General features: G+C 40.2%; 1 protein-coding gene across 2 annotated transcripts in view; it reads right to left on the bottom strand.

The window, feature by feature from the left end:
- Window positions 1-3,510, bottom strand: part of IKZF1 (IKAROS family zinc finger 1) — a 69,137-nt gene extending 65,627 nt beyond the window's left edge. Inside the window, exon 1 of one of the 2 annotated variants that reach the window (XM_063163241.1) lies at window positions 3,469-3,510. The gene's annotated coding sequence lies outside the window, so the exon portion shown is untranslated. Of the gene's footprint in view, window positions 1-2,659; window positions 3,203-3,468 lie in introns of those variants that run through there. The other variant, XM_063163232.1, reaches the window with a different exon arrangement.
- Between the last annotated feature and the right edge of the window lie 21,893 nt (window positions 3,511-25,403).

The following is a 25,403-nucleotide window of genomic DNA, read 5'->3' as shown; positions in this document are numbered from 1 at the left end:
GAGCCACACAATTAGGCTGCGATCCATGACTTTCGATATCTTCTGGACTTTTTAAGAGAACATTGCCAAAAATGATCTGCCAGAACAGCATACAATTCATTATGCCCTTGCTTTTTGTTGTTAAAATACAGACTGGACCCATTTCCTTGTTTTCTGCAAAATTGTGGTGTTAGTATGAAGTACCTTAGCTCAAATAAAATATGTCTGGAAATGTTTTTGGCTTCATTTTGGAGTTATCCAATTTTAATGATGAGAAAGAAGTTTGCATTGCTGTAAACTCTGTGGATTGGTTATCCAGTTACATTTCTGCATTGCTATGCAGTGGAAGCGGCAAGCAGACCAGGTTTTTGGTATTAAGGTCCACAAGGGAAAGGAAACTGCTACAGTAATGCTGAGATGGAGACTATTGCATTTTTAAATGGTACAATGAATGCAACACAAATGCCAAAGGTGTTGTTCATGTTTATAAAAGGGAGAAGCGACCAGATCATTCCTGGAGGGAGTACTGGCAGCTGGGAGCTGGAGTGGAAAGTCTGAGGTACATGACAAGCTTATCTCTCTAATGCAACTCAGGAGTTTGAGACCTACTGAAAACACACCAAGGCACTTTTCTCACTTTTAGTTAAGTAGCCACCCTGAGAAATACTCAGCTGGGATAAAGGATGCACATAGGATCAGTGCCTAAGCTTCTCCAGTTACTGGGAGCATAAACGGCAAAGTGTCCTCTGCCCTGTCTTCCCATCATTACATTGGCCCAGAGACATTAGTGATTACTCTTCAAATACTAGATTCCATCACTCCTTTCTGACTCAATCAGGACAGTCAGCACAATTTCATATTATGCTTCTGTGTTTCTATCATTTCACCTGGAAGCCATATCCAGTAGGTAGAGGACTCTTGCAATGATCAGTGCACTAGGTTTGAAGTCCTGAATGCTGGGAATGTCCAGCACTGGAATTACATTGACTTTAGGCTGGTCAGTCTTCTCACTCAGTGGGTAAACCTGATTTCTCCTTGGCTTTTATCTTAAATTTACCATATAATTAGGAATATAATTTCTATTTATATTTTTTCAAAAACTTGCAGTATATAATGTTCTGAGTTTCACCCACTTTACTCAAAAAAGGAAAAAAAATAAAAAAAAAAAAAAACCCAAAAAACCCCCAAAGCAAAATACAAAAAAGATCACCTGGGTTAGTCACCAATACTAAGATTTGTGAGAAAATCTTTAAGTTTGGAAGCAAGTCTGGGATAACAGAAACATGAACTACATAAAGTGCAGAGCTCTGCAGTATTTCGGACACTTCCCCCCCCAGTTCTGCTACAGGCAGCTATCATAAGGACATGAACTGTTTTAAGAGTCCTTGGTCTTGCACATGGCACTTGGTTTCTCATCTATTCAGGCTTCAGTTTCAAAGGCTCTGACAAAGAAGTAAGGCATACAGCCATGTAACTAAAACTTGGTACAGTTCTGCTAAGGACTGAGGAGATGGGCACATAATGCACTCTAAGCAGTATATCTTGTGGTTTTTATTCAGTTTTTTGACCAACATGAGTTAAAATCAAAGCAGACCATGCCAATGTTAGAAAGAAGTCTAACATGGGAGCAATAAAACCTTTTAGAAAAGAGACATAGTATCAACTACTGTATCAGCTGTTATATTAACACATGAACGGAGAATTTTCATGGTAACATAGTCAAATACATTAGCACTTTTTGGACTTACATTTTCCCTCAGTAACGAAGAGAACAAAGATTAAATAGTTACCTAAATACAAAAATTTTGTTTGAAAAATTCAGAAGCTAAAGGCATTGCATCCTTCATTTTTCTATTTCACTAAGGCTTCAAACACCTTAAACTATGCAATTCACTAGCAAGGTGAGAGAGCAGTGTCACAAGCCACTCAGAACATGCCCTTGCTTAGCTGATTCAGATAAAGTATTTCCAAGTATTTGAAAGAAATTTTAGTACTTACTTCTAAATGCAACACATCAATATGTTTTTTCTTAACATTTCAATGATAATTTATAACATTTAACAGCGAGTCATACTCCATGGTACTGCAGAGTGGGTGAGTTACAACTGATGTGAGCAGTCAACTGAAACTAACAAAGCGTGTCTTTTAAAGGGTTTGGACCTTACAATGCACACAGCTTCGAATTTTAAAACTAAACTATTTAAGTCTAGAAAATGGGTTATTAATGTGTATGCACAAAATATACCTAGGATTATATTTCTAGTTTATTTAATTTGGGTAAGGTTTGGACATCTGGACAGTAAATGCATATCGATGTAACCTTGGTAGCATCCAGATATCGGAAAGAAAAATACGTAGTCAAGAAGCTCTAAGTCCTAAGTTCTAATCTCTACACAAAGTCCTTGAAAATACCTCTTGCACTAAGTGAAAGGGAAAAAAAAAGAAAAGGAAAAAGATAGAAAGAAAAAGTAAAAAGAAATTACATTATATTCTTCTACAACAATTTCAATACTTTAAGCCAGTGGCCATCCTGGTCTAAAAATTCCTGCATCCCACAAAACATCACTTTTTTGAAATCATTTGCCATCATACACTACAAAATTTTCTGACACAGTATTATTAACTTTTAACAATTTTGGAAGCAGAATGCTTTTTACAATATCTGGCAGTGTTACCATACCTTATAAACCAAGGTAGAAAAGCAATCCAAGAAGTAATCGGGTTTCTTGAAGCACAAAATTAAAAGTTTCCTTAGAACCGACTGCTGCAGTGGGAACTCATTTCTTCACACACACAGTTTCTAACTAAGTGCATCTTCTTTAGCAACGACAGCAGAGCGAAACCGTCCCTTCACAGAGAGGGTAACTTTGCGGAGCAGGGTGAAAAAAACCCTCCAGCTGTGACAGGCTGTATGGCAAGGAGAAAAACTTCTGGTGCCACCGCTACTCGGAAGTCAGCAACTTCTCTAAGGCCGTTCCCCTCAAGCGCACTGGGACTGATAATTTTACAATTTCCTAATACTTTTTACGACCTCCGTATCTGCCTCCCCTCTGCAAATTACAGGCGCAAGCACTCGGAACGCGGGCTTTGACTGAACCTAAGTGCTGCAGCTGACACGAGAACGCAGACCATTCCGCATTTGAATCAATGAATACCCCATCTCGGGCAGCTCCTCATGGCTACTCATCTCTGAAATCTTAAGGAAGCACTCTAAAACGCCTGGATTACACCCGAGGTGTATGTTCGGCTCAATGTTTTCAAATAAAAAAAAAAATTTAAACAAAAGGCGTGTGGGACGGGGAGAAGGGGGAGAAAGAGATGGGGTGGGATTGGATGGGATGGGATGACCGGGCTCCGCAGTCTCCCACTTTACGCGCCCGGCAACTTCTCCGCGGCGGCCCCGGCTCCGCGCGGCCCCTCCTCGCCCGCGCCCCGCTCGCCCCGGGGGCTGGAGCCGGTGCCCGCCCGGGACCCCCCGCCCCGCGGTACCTGCTACGCCGGGGCCGGGGCGGGCGGCAGCTGTGGCGGCGGCTGGCGCCGCTCCATGTGCCGGCGCTGCCCCGCGGGCGGCGGCTCCGCGCCCGGTCCCTCCCCCGCCGCTCCCGCTCGCCTCCCGCCCTCCGCCCCGCGCGGCCGCCTCCCGCTCCGCACCCGCGCGCCCCCGCCCCGCCGGGGCTCGGGACGGCGGCGGGCGAGCGGCGGCCCTGGGCGCGCAGGGACATTCACCTGCGGTACCTGCTCCCGGGGCGCCCCGCCGGCTGCGCGCCGCTGGAAGCGCGGGAGAGGGGCCGGGCTCCGCGCCGCCCCACGGAGGCTCCCGGGGCCGGACTCCTGCGGTGCCGGGACTCGGGTGTCCCCGCACGGCAGGCAGCTACCAGGCACAGCGATAGGGCCCAGAGTCACAGACCGTCAGCTGCGGACATCCACCTCCCAAGCAAAGGGGTCAGATCATCCTTCTTTACTTCAGCCTAGTCTTTCCCATCCCGTGCAAAACGCGTCCCGCGCTTTTGGCGCACTTGATTTTAACCGCCGCAGCAGAACTTAAGTAACTTACTTAAAATCGGTGGCAGAGACAGTAGCTGAAACCCAGACCTAACTCTTCAGTCCGGAGGGCACATCAAACCTGATGGAAATTACTCATGCTTAAGAATTAAGCACATTTACACTCTGTGGAGGATGAGGATCTAATTTTTTGCTGTGCTTCAGTTCCTCATCCTCAAGATGTGGATAACAAATACTTCCTTTCTCAATCCTACCTTTATCTTTGCTCTCATATGACAAAAGTTTAGGCATAGTTTTATGCATGTGTATAATCTCATGGATTAAAAAAAAAAATAAAAGCTAAGCAAGTAGGCATTGGAAAGATCAGGAGCTTAGAATGTTAGAATGCAAGCTTTTTGAAACAGAAACTGTTTACTACTTCCTAAAAGTTTGTACTATAGAACAAAATTAGGTCTCCGAGGGTAAGTTGGACTTTTTTTAAGAACAGAAATAGTAAGACTGTACCCGGAGATTTATTTCAGGCACTCCTTCCCTCAGAGAAGCTCTGCAGATGTGACTGCTTTGTGCTTCACAAACTGGGATAGTATCTGGGTATGTGTGAGATGAGACCTGGGGCTTCTCAAGTTTTTGATTTTTCACACTGCATCTCTAAAGAGATGCAGAACCCTCCTTTTATTGTAACTTATAAGTAGACTTTATGGATCTGGTAGGGTTGAAACTCAGAGGCAAATTCTCATATTTATTCCAGAAGAACCCCATGTCTTCCAGCAGGTTTGCATACAGGGAATCAAGAGCATTTGATGAGTAGAACACCTGGCACTCCGAGGCAGTAAAAAAGAAAGAGAGAGATTTACAAAAGATCCAGAAAAAGGTACCACCATGTGCCTTGCAGTTAGGACTTTTCTCCAGCAATTCACAAAGAGCTCATCCTCAGCAGGACCGGGAATACAGGCAGGAAGAGCTTCACCAGACACCTTCAAAAGCAGAAGCTGGTTAACTCAAGGGAACTCAGCAACTTTCCACAGATATGTGCGTTTGGCTGTTTCAAAGTAAAAGGACTGACACTCCTCTGGGAAATGGCTCTCAGGAGCTGTTTGCTGCTCTCCTGTGCTCCAGCTGCCACAGGGCCTGTGTGCTCCAGCACACCAAGGGGGAACTGATTGGCATATATTTTTAAAGGCAGATTTTACACTGCATAAGCCACGTCCCATTAAATACTTGACAAAGTTTTGAGGTCAAAATTGAGCGCTAGACATGTGTAAGCTGAGCCTGTTAAGGTTTAATCTTGTGAGATGTGATCTTCTGTTATTCACTGTGTTTAGGTTTGTTAACAGCTCGAAGGAGCTCTCTATACTCAGTAGGTGTTGTGAAAAATCCTTTTACCACCGGCACCCTGGAGAGTGACCAGCAGCACAGCACCGCAGCACTGAGCTCACTGGTCCCAGCTCTGTCAGGTGCAGCAAGCTCCTTGCTGGGCCAGCAGCAGTGGCCAGTGTGAAGAGACCTTCACTGTCCCAGTGAAGTGCCCCAAGCCCAGAGCTTGTTCAAACAGATCTCTTGAGGGATACTTGCAGATGCACACTCAGGTACTTGCCTGAGGAGCCAGATTCTACAATCCTCCCCTTGCGGTATTTCCAGGGACATTACTGGGAATTTAGGATGAGCCAAAGTGGGCTGTAAAGGGAGAGCAATGTAGAGAAAAAATAAAAAAAGCCTGGCCTTAGAGTCATCTAATTCACTGCCAGCTAAATCTTACAGCAGTTGATATCTGCCAAAGAGGCTTTTCCATTGCTAGAATGGTTTCTTTCAGATTTATTTTTAAATAAAATAGTAATTTGTATTGCAGGAGCTACTGTGTTTCTACTGCTGTGTATTACCACTTCCCATTTATTGCTTTCCTGCAGCAGTCTTACCAGCCTGAATCCTCAAAATGGACAGCATGCCACGCTCATGCTGCTTCAGTTCATTACCAGGCAGGTGCTGATGATTAAATATAAAAGTACAACAGAAAAGATTTGCAAATTGAGAATCAATAAAAAAAGTGTTAAACACAGAGCATGCATATTAGGTGCAACAGCTGGAGTGTGCCAGGCAGGTGTTTCTCTTGGCTTTCTGTCACAAAATTTTTATTTTAGTTCTAATTATTCAGAGGGTTTTCTTGTGGGATCCTGAACTGGTTGGGTGAGAAGTTCTCATTCAGTTTGGAATACAGAATTTCTGATCAAGATGAGGATGGTGAAGATTTATCAGAAGCATGGTGATTTTTCAGAGGTACAAAAGGGTAATGGATGTTGTATTCTACAGCCAGAAATCTCCCATGAACCATTCTACTATAATGCTAAGTGTGACCAGCTCATTTCACAGTCCTTATCGTAACTAGTTCCCTCACCCTGAGAAATCCCCCACTGGACCATTTTCCTCTCAGAGGGCTCTTCATAGTTTGGAGTGCCAAAAATGCTTAAAAATATCATGGACCTCATACTAAGTAGTTGATTGGCAGGTATTTGAATATTACTTAGGAAATACAGATCACTGCTCCAATTGCACATGTCTAACATTTAATAGACTTTTGTTTAGAATAAAACATTTGATCCATTAAACTGTAGTCTCAGATTTTTAGCTTTAGAAAAGAACTCTGACCTCTCAGCAGAGCTCTAATGCTTTTACCTCAAAAGCATCTCAAAATTCCACATTTTCCTCTCCTTACACATCACAGGAAATACCACCTGTGCTGTGGACATATAAATAGAAAATATCCCCACCAAGATCTTCTTTCTTTCCCATCAGTCTGTTAATGTAATTTTCCTCTCTTCCTTGCTGTGCTGACTCCTCAGGCACTGTTACAACATACTTACTCACCTTTCTCCCAATTTATGCTGGCTTCCCACCGTCCTTTACTTGATCTCTCCCATAATTCAAATATCTCATTTATGTATAAGCATTTCAGACTTTTTTCCCACATAATTTCTTTCACCAGCTGACCTCCCTGAACTCAACTACAAGTCCCTTTCTCTCTCCAGGCTGTGTATTTTTCCACTAATTTCTACCATTCTACTGTTTAGTCACCTGTGTAAGATTCAAAAGCCCCCCTCAAATGGTTTTCTGCACCTCAGCCTCTCCACTCTTTCTTTGTGAGCTACTCACTGAGAGGCCAGAGAATCTCTTTATGCCTTATAGACACTAACACCAAGATGAGATAAGTAATTGCTGTAACAATGCAAGGAAATGTGGATGACATGATCAGCTATGTGAGATTTTAATCTGTGTGTAGTGAAAGTGAATAACAGTTTGTCATCAGTGGTTTTATTAACTTCTTTCCTTTTAAGGAATAGTGTATGGGAAGAGAAGGGGGTTTGTTTGTGGATTTTTTGTTTGTTTTCTTCTTTTTTTTCTTTAATGTAGAAGAATATTTTATATTAAGGAAATGTAATAGGCTGAATATGACTACAGACACTTCTGGCATCAAGGAGAGGTGCATATTGTATGACTGTTGATTGACTGATGTGTAACCATGAAGCTGAATCACAATTGCTCTTCAGCCAGGACAATCTCAAGTTTTCATGTATTTATAATTTATGATAATCAAATGCTCTGGCTATGGGTGTGCATATGCACACATCCATTTACACATGCACAAAACACTTGGGAAGGGACATACCAGAGACATCATCAGCCCCACACATTCTGTCGTATCACTGTTTGAAAAGCATCCTTTCTAAAACTTTCTGCTCATAGCTGCATCTGGACCAAAGCTAAGAACAAACTCAGGACAAATTCAAGAAATCTCATTCACATCCAACTTGTTATCTCCTTGTTTTGCTGGTTGATCTCTGTCATTTTCACTCAGATGGCTTTTGTAACCTGAAGAATCTGTTGGAAGAACAATTGGCCTTTGGGTCTGCCTACAGGACAAGTATGATGGAGATAGGAACGAGGCACACCACCACTACATTTCATAGGATTGGCACACTCTAGTTATTGCTGTTTATCTTTAGGCAGTGCACAGAGGTGCTAGATAATAGGTGTCACTTTATCACAAGCTGTTGGCTTCCCATGAACATGAATTCCCCAACATGAATTGCCCAGTCTGTTGAGCAAGACGGGGCATTCTTGATGACAGGCTAATCAGTTTTGTCAGGGACTTGGTTACATACAGTAATACTTTGGTGTCAAAGGAAGAGAGCAGGACACAACTTCTTTCTACGATAGGAAAGTTCTGACTACAGAGGACTGAGACACTGCTGTCACCAACAGCACCCTCAGCTAGGATAAAACCAGGCTTGCAGGAGTGACACTTTTTGCTTTGAAGACTACCCAGCAATGACTGTGGATCTAGAAACATGGCATGTAGGATTTAGTCTAATGTAACTGAAACCAAAATTTAGTCTCTCTGTTTTGATATACCCCCTATGGCCTATGGACAAAATTTTGCTGCTTCAGCTATTTTAAATGAAAAGTTTAGTTTGTGCTTCTTTTTTTGCAACTAACTTTACATAGAACATATTCAACATATTCAAAATTCAACATCCATTTACATCTGGAGACAGCTACTGAAGCGCAATAATTACTCTAGATTTCTAACAGAACTAAGAACAGAAATGCTTTGTTCAGAATTACAAACGTAAAATTATTTGATATTTCTTTTTCTTAAAATGCCTCAGAACAGGACCCCAATAATTTATGTAGAGTATGTACCTAGTAGTATGTTTCTAGTATGTATCTGCAAGGTTTCCAGAACTCTTCAATCAGACATGAGGGAAAACATGCAGTGTTCAACCCAGGGCAAGAAAGACAGTGAAAGGACTAGAACTCCTCTCCTATGAGGAAAGGCTGGGAGAGCTGGGGCTGTCCAGCCTCAGAAATAGACAGCCCAAAGGGATCTTCATATCTAAATACATGATGGGAAAAAAGGGAGAAGAAGCAGCCAGGTTCTCCTCAATGGTTCTCACTGCTAGGACAAGAGAAAAGGGGTGAAGGAAATTTCACCTGAAAGCAAAGAAGTACTTTTTTTACTCTGAGTGTTCAAACATTTGAACATGTTTACCAGAGAGGTTGTGGAGTCTCCAACTGTACAGATATTCAAAACCCAGCTGGATTTGGTCCTGGGCAACCTGCTCTGGTGACCCTTCTTCAGCAATGGGGGTGGATGACATGATCTAAAGAGCCTGGGATAAGAAAAAGGCAATAATCTGTTTTTCAGAGACCATTAAGTATACATACAAATTTAAAAAGAAAAATGTTCTCTCCTGTTAACTTTTCTGTTACTGATCCCTTTCAAACTTGTACAGTTAAGGCTGTACTTCAGTTTTAATTTCTCAACTAATTTTCTTCTCAGAAAAGTGTGGTAAAAGTAATCTATACAAAAGGAGCTGAATTAAGAGGGTTTATCACACAGTTCCTTTGGCCATCCATTGCATCTGAGGATCAAAGTGTTTGGTTTGTATATTTTTTGCCCTTTTTTTTTTAAACATATATTACATGGAGGTGCTAGAGCTGTCTGTTTACAAGATGAAGATCACAGTGTTTATGACTGATGCACTACCCAGGCAGAGATGAAGATGTTCCTGAACCTAGTCAGACACTGGATCTATTCCAAGAACAGCATTGTTAATCAGGCATTTCTCCACAATAGAGTTGTGTAAGGGCTGACTAACGTTTCTCTTGAGGGACTACTGCCAAAATTATACATACATGAGAAGGTAACTGGAAGTAGGAAAAATATATAAGTCCATTTTTGCATGGCCTTAATCTTGGCTTAATTAGGAAGAATGGTAGTTGGTTGGCAAATGGACACTTCACCTTCTTCCTCAACTACTCTTATGATTACCCCCTAAAAATTTATATGGACAGATAAAAAATCTTTAAAAATCTGGTGGATTTTCTGGCAAAGGTGAAATGATACAACTCTGCTGTAATTTCAGTGCTCTCTACTAAGAAACAGAAAGCAATGAGGAGTTGTGTTAATGAACTGACATACTGATCATAGAGATTTGCTTTTTCATTTTCTTTTAAATCCATCTTTTAAGGTCTCTTGTCTATTTTTTCAAGTCACAGATCTCTAATGAAGTCAGATTAGAAAGATTCAGAAGTATGTTACTCTCAATTTTCAGAAAGAGTAAACTATTAACAGCACTGCTAATATTTGAAGGATTGATTCAACATCACTGCTCACAAAATCTTCAGGAACAAATCCTAATTTTTTAAGTTAAGTTAACTTACTACTGATATATATTTAGTGAAAATCTCTGAACAATTGCATTGCCTGCTGTTTCAATATTCAATTGTTTTATTTGATTATGTGAATCACATACGGTTGTTTCTGAACTGCCCAAAAATGGCAAAAATATTTACCTTTTAGTGGATCTCGTACTCATTCTGTGACAGATTTGCTTTCACTGAACATTTGTATGAAAAAGTTTAATTCATCTTTAAGTACACTCATTTGGCCCTAGAAAAATCTCTGGTGTCCATGAGATCTGCCATCTTCTACAGGCCCCACCTGGCTCAGGATACTGCTCTTGTGCATAGTTAGAGATTAATTATAACTTCTGATACTTGCTGCACTTATGAGAAATATCTTGAGGCTAGAAAAACAAACCCATTTTAAGTAAGATTATCTTCATGGCTTCCTAATCCAATGTATTTCAATATAGCTGAGAGTGTACATGTCTCTGGATTATTTTATTTATAGTTACTGATGGCAGGTAGGTGGTTAGAGTGCCATTGTGGTCCGAGTACCATTGTGATCTCTATCACTTGTTCAAAACCTTTTATATTTAATAGCAGATAAGAGTTTCTGTTAAGGAATCCAAGAGGAAGATGTCTTCTATTACTAACAGAGATAAAGCAAGCTCTGGAGACCACTGCTGCATTCCAAGCAAGAGGATTGGATAGTATTCACTGTGCAGTTTTAAGTGAACTATTCAGTGTCTTTGTACCACAGTTCCTTGGAGAAAATGGCAATGTTAACACTTCTTTATTTCACAAGGGTATTCAGAGAACACCATAAACATTTTGAGAATTTCAGAAATTGTGGTAAAGGAATCCATTATAAGGGCATGTCTGCAGGGCAGGCTGAACCTTCTCTGCCTTCACATTGAGCTGGCCAGATGACAAGTCAGCTATGAGCTTGTGATGGATTAACCTTGGCTGGCTGCCAGGTGATCACCAAGACAGACCCTGGCTCCCCTTCCTCAGCAGAACAGGGGGAGAAAATACCAAGAAAAAAGTCATGGGTCAAGGTAAGGACCCAGAGCTCACTCACTGACTACCATGATGGGGAAAGAGACTCAGCTTGGGGAAATTAATTTATTTTATAGCCAATTAACAACAGAGAAGAATAGGAAAAATCCCCAAAACCAAACAAAAAAAAAAAAAAAAAAAAAAAAAAACAAACAAAAAAACCCCCAAACAACAACAAAAACACCTAAAATCCACCTCCCTCCATTGCTTTCTTGCTAGGCTCAGCTTCCATTCTGATGCTTCTGTGTCCTCCCCCCTGAGTGCTGCAGAAGTTTGAGGAATGAGGTTTGTGGTCAGCTCATAACACTTCATTTTTGCTACATTTTTTTCATCACACTGTTCCCCTGCTCCATGGAGTCCCTCTCATGGGAGGGACTTCATGTACTGCTCCAACATGAATCCTTCCCATGGGTTGCAGTCTTTCAGGAGTGGATTATACCAGATTTTTTACCCCATGGGGTCACAATTCCTGTCAGAAAACCAGCTCCAGTGTGTGCTCCTCCCTCTGGACTGCATTTCATATCCTGCCAGGAGCCTGCTTCAGCATGATCTCTCCACGAGATGCAACTTGTTTTGGGGCACATTCACCAGCTGTGGCATGGGGTCCTCCTTGATCTTCAGGGTGGATATCTGCTCCACTGAGATACTCTGTGGGCTTCAAGATCATGCTTTGCCATGATCTTCTCCCTGGGCTGTTGGGGAACCTCTGCTCCAGCACCTGGAGCACCTCTTCTTCCTTCTTCACTGGTCTTGGTATTTGCTCCTTCTCTCACATTTGCTCACAGCTGCAGCACAGCTTTCTTACATACAATTCCCCAGAGCTGCCACCAGCACTGCTGATGGCCTTGGCTCTGGCTGGCTGGAGCTGGATCTGTCTGACAAGGGGCAGCAGCTGACAGAAGACATGGCTGCAGCTTCCCCTCCCTACCAATGCCATGCCAAAACACTGATGGTGGCTTGAAGATAGCAGCACAGCTGACTCCCAGTGTACAGCTGCTTACTCCCGTGGATGCACAGCAGAGGTAGGGAACATTGTTTCTCTTCCCTTCATCTAGGTAAAGGGTTGCCTGTTTGGCAGATAAGCAGTATTTTACACCTGGGCTACTAAAAATCTGTACTTCAGATTATTGATTATTTTATTTGTTATTCGAATTACCTGAATGCCAATATGAAATGCAGATGCCATTCAGGGTCTAGGAGCCCATCACGTTTGAGGCAGTGTGCAAACAGTTCGTGACCTATATTTAGTCAGACAACAGATAACAAACAACTACACACAGCTCAGGGAACTCAAGGAAGAGGTGAGATCCTATCAAGCAAATAAATAGGCCAGGGACTGAAGTGCAGCCTCACTGTAGTTCCTATCAGGTTTTGTATTATTTGTATAGTTTCTCTTATCCCACAGATAAAAAGAGGTTCAAAGGAGAAAATGAATTATCTGGGGTAGAACATACAGATACATCCTTTCCAGCCCTCCAAGAAGAAAATTTTGATTTGAAAAGAGAATAAGCAGGCTGGAAAGAGTGGTCAGGGACACAAGACTCTTCCATCAGAAGTACAGTAAGTAAGTATTAGATTAAACTGAAGATGGAGAGCCTGGAGTGGATAAAATCTCCCCAAACCATGTGCTGAGGCAGTGATGTTCCCAGAATTTTGAATGCACATGAAGAGGAGAGGACAGGTTTATCTCTGACAAGGATGAGACACAAGGTGATGAGAATTTATACATGAATTTCAGCTACAGGCAGGTTTAAGAAGGGCTTCTCCTGGGCAAAGCCATGCTGAAAGGATCCACAGCTTTCAAGCCTATTCCTAAGATGAGGCTATGATAAAGGCTTTTTGAAGGAAGGGTCATCTTATTTATTCAAGTCTGAAGAAACATGTATTAGACATTGTAATTATGATGATGATCCTATTGAGAATACATACTAAAGGTGTGACTGTCACAGCAGCTCTTTGTCCCATGCCTGTCCCTTCCCTGGGTGTGTCCTTTATAGAGGGTGTCTCAGGAGACCCAAGATGGAGATGGGTGATATTAGGGTGAAATTAACCATAAAGAAAACATTTAAATAAAAATGATTAACCCACTGTTAGAGCTATTATGGGACAGAAAAGAAATGTCAGAGAAAAAAAATGTACCATGTACCATGACTGCCCCATTACACTATAATTAGTTTATATTTGTATAATTTATGCTTAGCTCTATGTCAATGAATTCGACAGAAGGAGCCCCTGGCCTGCAGCAGGGCTGAAAAAGAGAGGAGCCCTGGATAGCAAAGAATTTTTAAAGGAATTCTGTGAACTGAGATGTATCCCATCCTTAGAAATTAAAAGGAAGCAGCTCCTTTTAATACAAGCTAATTGATACCAAACTAATCATAAACTAGGTACCTAAATATCTTCAAACGTCTATGCTTAGATTTCCAATTTTACCTCCATACAGGTAAATACTTTTAGGAGGAATCTGGAGGATTTCTCACTGCTTATATTATATAATCAGTCTAGTGTCTCTTGATAGGCATCAGCTGAATTTAATGAAAAGTATTATTTATCTCAAGGGAGGAGAACAATTATTCTTTTTTCTGGTTCTCTAACTCCTTCTTCCCTTTAGAGACAAATATTTGACTAGAAAAATAATCATTAAGAGAGTTTATGCCGTTTGATGGAGATCTAGCCCAGTTACCTGACTTACTGACACAAACATCCAGTAATATGTATATATTGATGCCTTGAAGTGAATACCAGGATGTTTTGTCCTGCAAGGTAAATATTGATCAACATGTACAGTGTATTTTTCCTTTGGATCAATATGCCTGTTTCTTCCTAAATCAATAAGTACTTATTCTTACACAGAGGAAAAGTTTGTCTCATAATTGGATAAAATTTGGTATACAGCAAATGAGAACGTTTTTCTTGCTTAGCTCCAACAGTTGTAGGGCTCAGGGTTCTAAAAAATAAAATCCAGACTGAACATGTAAAATGCTGCATATGAGGTTCAAAAAATACTATCACTCACATCTGCTGAGCAAGTATAGTACACATCCACGTATATGACCCACTTTTTTAGTCAGAGAACAATGGTGCTTACTGAATTCAGCTGAAGCAGTCAATATTCCACATTAATTTATCTGCTTTTTTGTTATTTTTAACTTCTTGGAGTATTTCTCTGTGTGTATGTCTGAACAATAGCTACAAATTCCCAGGGAATCCTGGGACCTGTTTTGTGATCTTCAAGCTCTGTGTCTTAACTGTTGCTTGCAATTGATGGTTGCAATGGAGAGCCTGACTTTGAAATAAGAAAGGAGATGAGAATTTGACCATTATTTCAGAACCACAGAATCTGCAGTTTCATATTTTTTCTTCTATTTTAGAAATACTTTTAGAAATCATTTGCCAAAAAAGGTTTTCCTGACTTTGTTGTTCTTGTGGTTGCCACTACAGGTTAGCATTAGTTTAAAAAAACAAAAAAACCCCCAAGAATAAAATCAAAACTCTCAAATCCCAAACATAACTAGATTCCACACTTCAGTAATGCAAAAAGGCAAACTAGGTAGCTATAAAAGGGCTAGTTTGGTCTACTGTAGGAGAGATTTTTTCTTGTAGATCTCAGACTTAAAATGGTAATATTTCAAGGGAAAATTAATCAGAAAAAAAGTTAAGAATGCTATTTAAATATACAAAACTGAACAAATTAACCACCTTTGTGGGTACTCTCTCAGTGCCTCTTCTTCCATGAAGAATTCAGAACATGAAGAAATATTAGAAGCATTATAATATTTAAAAATTTAAGAATAGAAATGCTTTACAAAAAACAAGTAACTTCAGATTATTAATTACATTAAGGCAAATCAAGAAAAAAATTCATGAACATGCACAGCTTTTAATTTATCTTATGAATAAATGCATAATGGAATAATGTAATAAAATGCTACTTGCACCCTCTAAGAACTATAGTTAGGGTTCTCATTTCTCTCCTCCTGCAGAAATAGTTAAGCAAAGTCAGAACGTGTCTGCTGAGCTTGGCTTTTGAGGAGGAACCTCAGTTTCCAATCTCCAGTAGTGCCAGGTGAAAATATCTTCCAGTTTATCAGATACATTTATACCACTACATATTGACATTTGTATCCCCCAAGTGAGTTAAGATCTCAGTGTATTTTAAGTAGTTTAAATTGACTGTTCTGTGGCAAATTAAGGCACTTTTGTTAGGACTAATTTGCCAGAAGGTTGCTATTTTGGCCAGGATGGAATTTTCAGACTGCCTAGAGGAAAGCCAGTATAGAGTGACATGGACTTCCAAAATTCAGTTAGACCATTTGGGAAGAATAGTCTCCAAAAATACTTTTTCCAGGGAATTGTTAATACCTTCCACCCAACCCATTTTATACTCTGGATTTCTGGGCTCTATGTGAGACTACTCAGGGCTAAGCAATCTACACACCCAGTCTCTCACTGACAAGGGAGGTGGAGGTTGAGTGGGGGAGAGTTGGCTGCTGCTGATGCAGTGTAGGAACAGGGACCTATCCAGCAGCCCCTAGTGTGAGTGGAAGAGGCACGCATTTGGCAGCCCCAAAGGTAAATCCAAAATACTGAGAGAATTGTGCTTTCTTTACTTATTCTGAGGCAACTGTAGCACTTGGTCACCATTGCGTACAGCTGTCTGACCGAAAGTACTGCAAGCTGGGTGTGCACAAAAATGCTTCTATTGCATCCTTGTATTAATAATTTAATATCAGATGGCTTCAATTTTACTTCACTTTCACTTCTTTTCATAATTTGCAAAGGTGTAACAATTGCATATTGGCTTGGTGTGACCTCTGCACTCCCAACAGACCACTTTTCTTCCTATATGTCCTGCAACTTCCCTTCACCACTCCCACAGGCACAGGAATTTTGCAATTATTTTCCTCTAATTCTTCCAGTTTCCCCAGGAGCTCTGTCCACCAAATCTTCCCGCAATTTCCCTCACACCCATTCTTACTCCCTTCATTACTTGTGCTAATCCATCTCCCCTGTTCCCATGCCAATTCTACAGCAGGCTCCCCCATTCTTGACTTCCCTTGCCTGGCTAGTTACCTCCTACATTTCCCCTTTGTATCTGAACACATTGAGTGTACTGTCTGCAAGCACTGATAAGATTTCCTGTATTCCATTTCCACCCTAAGAGTTTCTAATCTAGTTTCTGCACCTTTTACTCCACTGAAATTGGGAACAGCTGAACTCGGTCAGATCAGAGGACCATCTAACCCAATATTCTGTCTTACTCAGTAGCCAAGCCAGATGCCTGTGAAGTATAATCAGTATGGGCAAGGATATAGAGATATCCTTCTCACCACCCCCAGCTGTTCTGGTCAAAATCTCTAATGATCACTTTACAGCCAATTTAACAGCCAGAATTTGTTACACTTTTCCTTTTTGCCCTGTCTGCATTCTTTAACATTATCTCCCTTTGTCTTGATGGCTTCAAAACCAGTGCTGACTTTAGGTTCTCCTCCTAGTTTCATTATGATCTTTGGAAGTTCCACTTGTTCTTTAACCTTTTTCTTGGGCAGACTTCTGGGATCTGTCCTAGACCTCTTCATCCCACACTTCTCCTCCAAAATAAGACAATGTAAGGTACTTTTCCAATTAAAGTTTTAGCTAGCAATTCCATACTCACAGACTGTCTAGTTTCTGTAAATCTGTGTTCAAACTGAAAATTCAGCCTTCTCTAACATGCCTTTGAGAATACTTCTCTAAGCCCAAGTTCAACAGTGCCAAACCAGATGTCACTTCTCTCCCTTGGGTTCTGACCACTACCTCCCTCTGAATAATAGTATGCAAAATCAGCATCCTGCTTCTTTTCTCTCATTGTCACCCCAAATCCCCATCCTGAACTTAGAACTCTCTCATGTTTTTCATATTCAGACTATTTCAAACACGTGAGAACTATTTCTATACATCCAACAGTTAACAGCTAACTCTGTGTTCTCATCCCCTTGTATCTTGATTACTGCAATATTCTTTCTCATAAATTATTTTTCATCATGACAAGCTCCAGTTATGATCATTCAGAATTTGGATAGAGGGTTCATTTTGTTTGCCTACCCCTTTAAGCAAGTAGAATCTTTTCCTAGATACCTTCATCCACAATTTATTCCATCGCTTAAAACAAATGAATCTGAGGGTTTTTTTGAGACCTTTCTGACCTATCAAAATGTAAGATCTTTATTGCCTATCAAAATGTAAGCTCTGATATTCAGTGGGCCTTTGCAACCTGCCTCCACCAAAAGAAACAATATCTTTTCCAAACACGAATCTTTGCTCTCACCCATGTTGCTCCTCACTGGGAACACCTCCCAGTCTACCATTTCTTTTGTTGTTTTGAAGTTTTCATTCTCTGGCCTTGAGTAAACCAGAATTAGGGTTTCTTAAAGTTAAAAACAATATCCTGTTTTTAATAGGCATAGAAAGACTGAAATTTATACTTGTAATATAGTGGGGAAGGCTTCATGTGGACTATAAGATGGCTGTTTGAAGAATAAACTGGAAATTATTCCCCATCATAAGAAATCAGTGAACATGAGTACTTTCAACACCAATGTAGCCTTACTTCTCTTTGTAAGATATCAATTCTTTCCAACACTTATTGACAGAGCCAGGATTTTAAAAGCCCTCAATACAGAACAGTGATGATAAACACAGCAACAGGAAAAAAAAAATCTTGACTTTATATTTTTTTTCTTGTAATATGCAGATTACCTTCTCAAGAAAGTGAAATAATAAACATTTTATACTAGTATGAAACCAAATTATATGAAGTCCCCTTCCTTTTTTTTTTCAGTTTGTGAGTGTGCTACTTAGTAATCAGAAAGAGGACAAAGCTCAAGGCAATCAAGAAAAACATGAATGACAGTGAGCACTGCTTGAGACAGAAGATGAAGCCCCCAGATCCTTGTCCCACCACTGCAAGAATCACTACAGTAGGATGAGAGAAGCCAATGCTATCTTGATTAACTGAGTGTGTAGAGTTTTGAGGGGGTTGCTTTTCTTGGAGCACAAACACAAAACACAAGATAGAGGAAATCATATCATTACCAGCATGAGCCTGTGGTTTGGAAAGATGAGCGGTTGGCTGCTGGCAGCTGCAAGGAATGATGGGGACTCAGATATGGCCAGCCTGTCACATTCTCCATATGCTTTTTTGCAACACTTCCCCCCTGCCCGTACCCCATATTTTTTTAAATGCAGTAAGCATGCTGTTCAAGAAAAATGAATTACATAGGTATCCCCTCACTCAGCTATCAAATCCTACTCTTCCAATCTACTAAATAAAGAAAAGGACTGTTGCTTTCATGAGAAAAAGGGTAAAATCGTTTTCATGCAAGCCCATACTAGAGAATCAGGAAGGTATTCATTTTATTTTGTGTATCTAGACAGTGATTTTAATGTTATGCAAATGGAGCAGGCAATTCCTAATCTATCCTGAAATGTATGTGTCAGAGCTCTTGTGTAGTGCAGGTTACTGATGATAAAAACAAGATGTGTTTTTATACAAGGAAGGCACATGATTACCAGCTTTAGAATTTTTTCTTTCATTACAAATTTAAAATAGGACAAGTCAGTGCAATGGAAACTGAGGGATACCACCACAGAAAAAGCTGGTGTCTTTTCAGAGTCAAGTTTGACAAGCATTGTTTGCCTCTCTCCTTGAAACCAGAGCAGCTAGACATAGTTGCAGTCTCTTAGACTTTAAAACTGTTTAAGAAGAAAAATTTCTATTAATCCTTAGCGCACCAATGTTCCTCATTTTTCTTTCTTTCTTTTTTTTTTTTTTCATGCAAAAAGGAAACTTATCTCATCTAAAGAATGTCTCCAAACACTCAGTTGAGTTGAGGTTGTCATGATAAGGCAATCTTCACATCAGGATGCTTTTTCAGAGAGGAAGAAGAAGCTCAGACAGGGTCCAAGCCTCAGACCCAACTGTCAAGGAAGCTGATGCACAAAATGTCTTAAACTGGTGTTTATGTTGCTGTTATATTAATAAATAACTTAGCAGAACAATCCAGACTCAAATCAAGACTCCTCTCCCGCCTCAATCTGGCAGCCCCTCAGTTTATGTTTCCCCAGTAAGTCAGCACCCTTTTTTTCTTTTCCTCAAGCCAGCAGTTAAAGACCATGTGCACACTGTGCGTCCACTGAGATATCCCTCCTCTGCCTGAGCAAACCCAGATTTACTTGTGCACCCTGCTGGTCGAATCCCTACATCTCCTGTGCACTCTATGGAGTCAGGAAAAGCCCTTGGCTACAGGACCTGGTTTCAAGCCTCTTCCCCACTTGATGAAAGCTGTTAGGATTTAATAGGCAAGACAGAGACAGCATTACTCCAAATGACCAATGCAGCAGCAGCTCAATCAAATGACCATGCTCTCTTACTACAAATACAGGTTCTCCTCCATAGGCAGAGGGGAAACTAAAAACTTGGTCTCCTAGAGCTGTAACAGGGACAGTCAGATAAAAATCTGTGTGGGGAGAGTAGGAAGCAGGGTGAGAGGAGGAGCTTTTGCTGCGTTTTATCAGGAAAGAAAAGCAGACATAGTAGGTAAAACCAAACTATCAAAGTTGATGTCAGGGCAGTGACTATCAAATATCAGGTTGTGTTTCCCAGCTGAAATGGATGAAGAAAAGGACCATAAGACAGCCATGAGCAGAGCTGTTTCCCTCGTCAGGCAATGACCTCGGTGGATTTGGTTTTCAGAAGTTTAGCAACACTGCCCAGAACTGTCTGTGGCTTCTGCGCTCAAGTGACACTGCAGTTACCCCCTAAAACTAAGGCTCATTAACCTCTTTGTCAATTTAGAAAGCTTCCAAAGGGCTCTTACAATATCCGAGACAATACAGTGCTGCTTTTAATGCTCCTGGAAATTAGGCAGCATATCACAGAGACAATAATATTTGCCCTAAATGGCAGCAGTCTAGGGAATTTCTCAAATCATCATTTTTAACTCAACACTGGAACATCTTTGTCTTGGAGAGAATGTCCAAAAAGGCCAAAGAAGCCCCAGGATCCAGATACTGATCTCAAATCTCATTTCTAACAACATGAAAAATATGTATTCAATTCCACCTAGCTTTGTTATGAGATAAACTGGGAGAAAATACACAGAAATATCAATATAGACAAGGCTTCACTTGGAAGCAATGCCAGGTGAGGGATGATCTTCTTGTAAGAATCAAAGGTAATTTTATTGTGTACAGTGCTTCTACTACATGGTACAGTATATAACTATAAGCAGAGAAGATTTGAGCAAAGTTATAAGGGATGATGAGACTGATCACCCAAGACTGACTAGAACCCAACCCAAAAACACCCAAAGAAACAAGCTATGCAAATAAGGATCTGGAGCACAAAAAACAAGGAAAACAACTCAATTTTTGCAAATTAGTTAATGTATCTGACATACAGACAAGCCATCAGTTGGGTCTGTAGACCAGTCCTCAGTCAAATTAATTTGGTTTTCTCATTTTTTTTCCCTTTTTTCCTGTGAGTGAATGGAAATGTTAATTTCAGAACAGATTCTGTTTCTCATTTAAGTCATCTTGAACCCTTAGTTTGCTTCAATTGTCCTTCAAAACTAGGTTTAAACTGAATTTATGTATCCAGTGTTTACTGAGAAATGGTAACTACCATATAGTAGAATAATTCCAAAGAAAAGGTTTTTGTTGAAATCAGGGAACAAATGGTTTCCCTTATACAGGGATACCTCACATTGATTAAATTTCCTAACAAAATTGCACTGACTTTAGAAAGGCTAGTGTTCCAGATACCCCTAGGACACAAGGTCCACCATCCTAAAAATGAGAGAGAAAACTTTACTGTAAGCCCGTGTTTGAAAATGAGTCTCATTAGACAACTTGTATTGCTATGTATGATGGCCAATTTTAACCTCTAACCTGTACAGAAATGTTAGGGATAAAATAGGAAATCCAGAAGATATGTATTTACAGAGTAAGAGTGAAAATGTTGGTGAGCAGAAATCTGCAGAGGCTCACTAAAATCAGCTGGCACTGGGCAGGGAATCTGTAGGCCCTGTGCTCTTACCTGAATGTGTACTTCATTAGGCCAATACCTATACCAAAACTAAGTGCCCACATGGCCAAAGAGGGCTTTACTTCCACAAACATAGGGCCTTTGATTTACTCATGTTCTGTCTTAGTGAAAGGACAGACATCTTTCTTTTTGACCAGAGTGAGGGTTTCAGTCTCAAGACAAAACGAGAAACTGTGCTAGTATGTCTGTGTAAACAAGGAGGCACCCTGATTATGCTGATCCTACTTTAAAAAACCGAAGCAAAGAGAAAAAAATCAAACAATGTCCCCTGCCCCTGAAGTCCAGATTTTATTGTAGAGACAAAAGAAAAACCTTTGCATTTCCTCAGAGTGATCATTACTATTTAGAAATCAACACTTAAAATGTTTACTCAACATTATATCAACATTCATAATGTTTTAAACAAGTTTTATGCATGGCCAAATAGTATGCAGACATTTGCAAAACAATTTGTCAACATTGCCTCTGAGGTGTGTTTTAATGAAAATGTGAAATTTTTAAAAAAATGTTTAAATGCGAGCTTTCCAGTGCAGTCAATAATAAATTTAGCTGAGCAAAAATATTAAATTTGAATTCAAATGAGCTGTAAATACACAGTATCTATCAGGAGTCTGTGAAAGTGGTTTAGTAAAATAAGCAATATTCTATAGCAATATGTTAAAAAATAGCTGTTTGAGGGAACTAAGGCATTGGGAGCCTGTTATGTGGGCTTTATACCAGGGAAGGCTTTCTTTGTCTTATGGAGTCAATGGAGTTATCAGAAATACAAGCATTTATCTAAGTAATTGCACAGGAGAAAACATTAAGAGCTTGGCACCATGTTAAAAATGATTCTCAATTAAAATGTTATTTAATAAACAGGCCCATTTTATTACTCATGGATTAAAAAAAAATTAATAAGTGACTGCTAAACAAGTAATTATAAGGGTAATAAAGCTCTCCATTCTGATTAGGGAAAGTATTCATTTCATGACCATCCAGTGATCCATTTTCTACCCCAGCTGTCAAAAGAGGCAGTATGCAACCATTTAGAGATGGTATGATTGTTGCTGTGCTTATGTAATACTGCTATTACATTTTATATCACTAAAAATGCTTTCAAACTCATTCTTGGGGTAATTATAGATCAGCTTGGTTACACATTAACTGCTCTTGAGTCTTCCTTTTTAAGTCACAAATAAACTGATGTAGTTTTTCTGCTGAGGTTGTGAAGCAAAGCGTGGATTTATGGTTTTCTGCCTCCTGTCAGCTCCTCTCTGCCTCGCTCAAAGCAGAGAGAACTCTGAGTCCGGCTGTGGGCAAAGTGCTTTGCCCCTGCTCTCTGACTCCAGCCAATAAAGTCTTGCTAGAAGGGTCCAAACTTATGAGATGCTGATCATCCACACTTCTCACTGCTGGCTGATGTAACTTGTCAAACCTGCAGGCACCCCTGAAATGCACTCCAACAGGATGAGATAGGAAAATTTGGTGCGGGAAATAAAAAATAAATAGAGAACAGGTTCAATGCCTGGGAAATTAACAGATTTTCAACCTAGGCAGAGATCAGAGAGCTGGTAAATTATGTTTCCTGCGCTAGTTTAAGACCCTGTTTCCCTTTAATTTTTGCTGTTAAGGGAAACCTACACATGTAGTTGTCTGCACATTTATTCTTTTTAGCTCCTTCAGGCAAAGGAGACCTGGGTACAGCAGGAAAATCCTAACTAGGCTTGGACTTCTTCAGTTGTTGGGAAGACTAGCTTCATTCACAAAAGGAATTTCTTCCCCAGCAATTTTTAAAATGGACAGTGAGCCATCTGTCTTATCTGTGTACACTAGTGGAAAACAGGTAAGGCATGAAAAGAAATTCTTCCTCAAAAATAGATATTTTTCTTTTCCCTCCAAAGAAAATAGATGGCCCACAGAAATGTGCTATCAATTATTCTTTATGTTTCCCATTCCTTCTCCAACAATTTAATTATGCTTTCTGATATAACACAGGCAAGTTCCATGGACACTGAACATTGATACCATATTCCTAAAGAGGAATTGACACTGTCCTTCCCCAAGACAGTGTCATGGAAACAAGAGGAGTTGCAGTGGGAGGCTATTTTTTCAGTATGAATGGTACAGTGGTCCCCAAAAGTGCCTTGCCAGCAGCAGAGTTCAGCTGGCAGCACACCAGGAGGCTCCTCACAGAGGAAGAGGGTACTGTGGTGCTTGGTGTGATAAATAGCAAAAGGAACGATTATGGTATGGGGCAGAAGCCCAGCTGGCTCTCTTCCTTGATATTCACATCTTTGCATGGCATCAGCCAGAGGATAAAGAGATAAAAGCTGAACATTTATTATCTCACTCATCAAAGCTACTGTTTTTTAAAAAGTCACGCATGAGGCTTTCATTTCAGCAGAGAACCATGAGACCAATGAGTGATCCATACTTCTGGAAAAAGTTGAGTGAACACTCAGAGTAAGAGAGGATTGTTAGGAAGTCACTGTAGAATTTTCATTTAAAAACAAAGACTTATAAGGACGTAGGTGCAAACAAAGTAAAAATTCTGGAAAAAAATAATTTGTTGAAGGTTTAATCCTGCAGTTCTCAGTTCTGAACCATCTGGGCTAGTAGGAACAGGATGGGAAAAAGGAAATAAAAAGGTAAAATGTGAAGTCCTAAAATGGTATGCCATCTATTTTTATTTGATATACAAATAATAGCATCTATGTTTGGTTAAAAACTTGGATGCTGTGTAAGGAAAGTTTGTTTTCAGCTGAATCTTAGAAAAGATTATTAGTCCTGCTGCCACACTTAAAAGGGAGATGGCAAGTGTTTGAAATTTTTGTTGTGAAATACAAGAAAAAAGGAAGAAATTCTTAACTATAAATGCAGGAGATGAATTCTCAGAATTTGCAACTTCTTAACCAATGTCCTGATTCCCAGTATTAGATAGTATTTAGGAAGTGACTAGAAGATTATACTCATATGAAGGATTATTTTGTGTATTTAGGGCCCTACCTGTGTTCCCTCACTGTGTGCACTCTCAGTTCTGCCATTCTGAAAAAGTATTATTAAGATCATCAGCATAAGAAAGGACCATGGGCCTTTAACAGCAAGATGCAAGAAACTGCTAGCAGCCCACAGTTTAAAAAACTTCATGTAATTTCAGATGCATTTGAGAAGCACTATCCCTTTAAAATAATTTAAGAAGGAACAACTTAAAAAAGAATTACCAAAATGCAATAGTTAATCTGGAGAAATGTAAACAATACAGTATTCTTGTAAACAATACAGTATTCTGTATCATATCCTGTGGGGCGGGCTGGAAAAACAAAGGTATCCAAATTGTTTCTCTTTGTTTTTGACATTTTTCTTTCGAAGGAAAGATACTCCCAGTGAAAAATACAGTCCCAAGAACTACTCCAGAAAGGATGAGCGCAGGTGTTTCATTCCTCACTCTGATGAGAGAACAGGACAAAAATAATATTCTCCTTTTTACAAGAGGATTGTTTGTTCCTACTTTTTGCCATTGCAAACCTGAAAGACTGACCTGATTTCTTTGAGAATTTTTCATTTGAGAATTTTAATTATTGTTTAGAACATACTGTATTTTGCCAGGTAAGATTATAATAAGAAATTTAGATCCTGTTTCCAGGAGCATCTTGGAAACTAAAGCAATTATTTCTCTAAATAGACCTCAGGTCTCAATTGCATATCGGCAGCAGCTGCTCACTGTTCGATACAATAGGTGTCCTAGCCAAAGATCCATGCTTCTGCAGTTCAAAAGGTCCAAGAGTGGTTCTTTTATTCAGGTCTCCCCTGTTCCCGTCATTGTACTAGGCTGGTGTACTTTTATGGGGAAAAGCGTAGGCAGCTAGAGACCTTCTCCTCTGCCTCCTTATTGCCATAGTATTTCCCACCCACTGAAGCACTAGATGTTCCAGATGAGACAGAAAGCTCCAGTGGACAGAAATTTCCTGTTCTGCAGTCTCTGCTCTTAGACCAGATCATCCTAAACTCACACTTGCTGGCTTAGGAACCAACAGTGGATTCACAAATGAAAGCTGCCCCGGTTGCAAGGGATGGATGTAGTTGAAAGGACATTTCTATTATCCATGTCTTC

The sequence above is a fragment of the Melospiza melodia genome, chromosome 1, assembly GCF_035770615.1.
Source record: "Melospiza melodia melodia isolate bMelMel2 chromosome 1, bMelMel2.pri, whole genome shotgun sequence".
NCBI classification, from domain to species: Eukaryota; Metazoa; Chordata; class Aves; order Passeriformes; family Passerellidae; genus Melospiza; species Melospiza melodia.
Note: the sequence above shows the minus strand (reverse complement) of the source record. Positions and strands in the feature narration are given on the sequence as shown.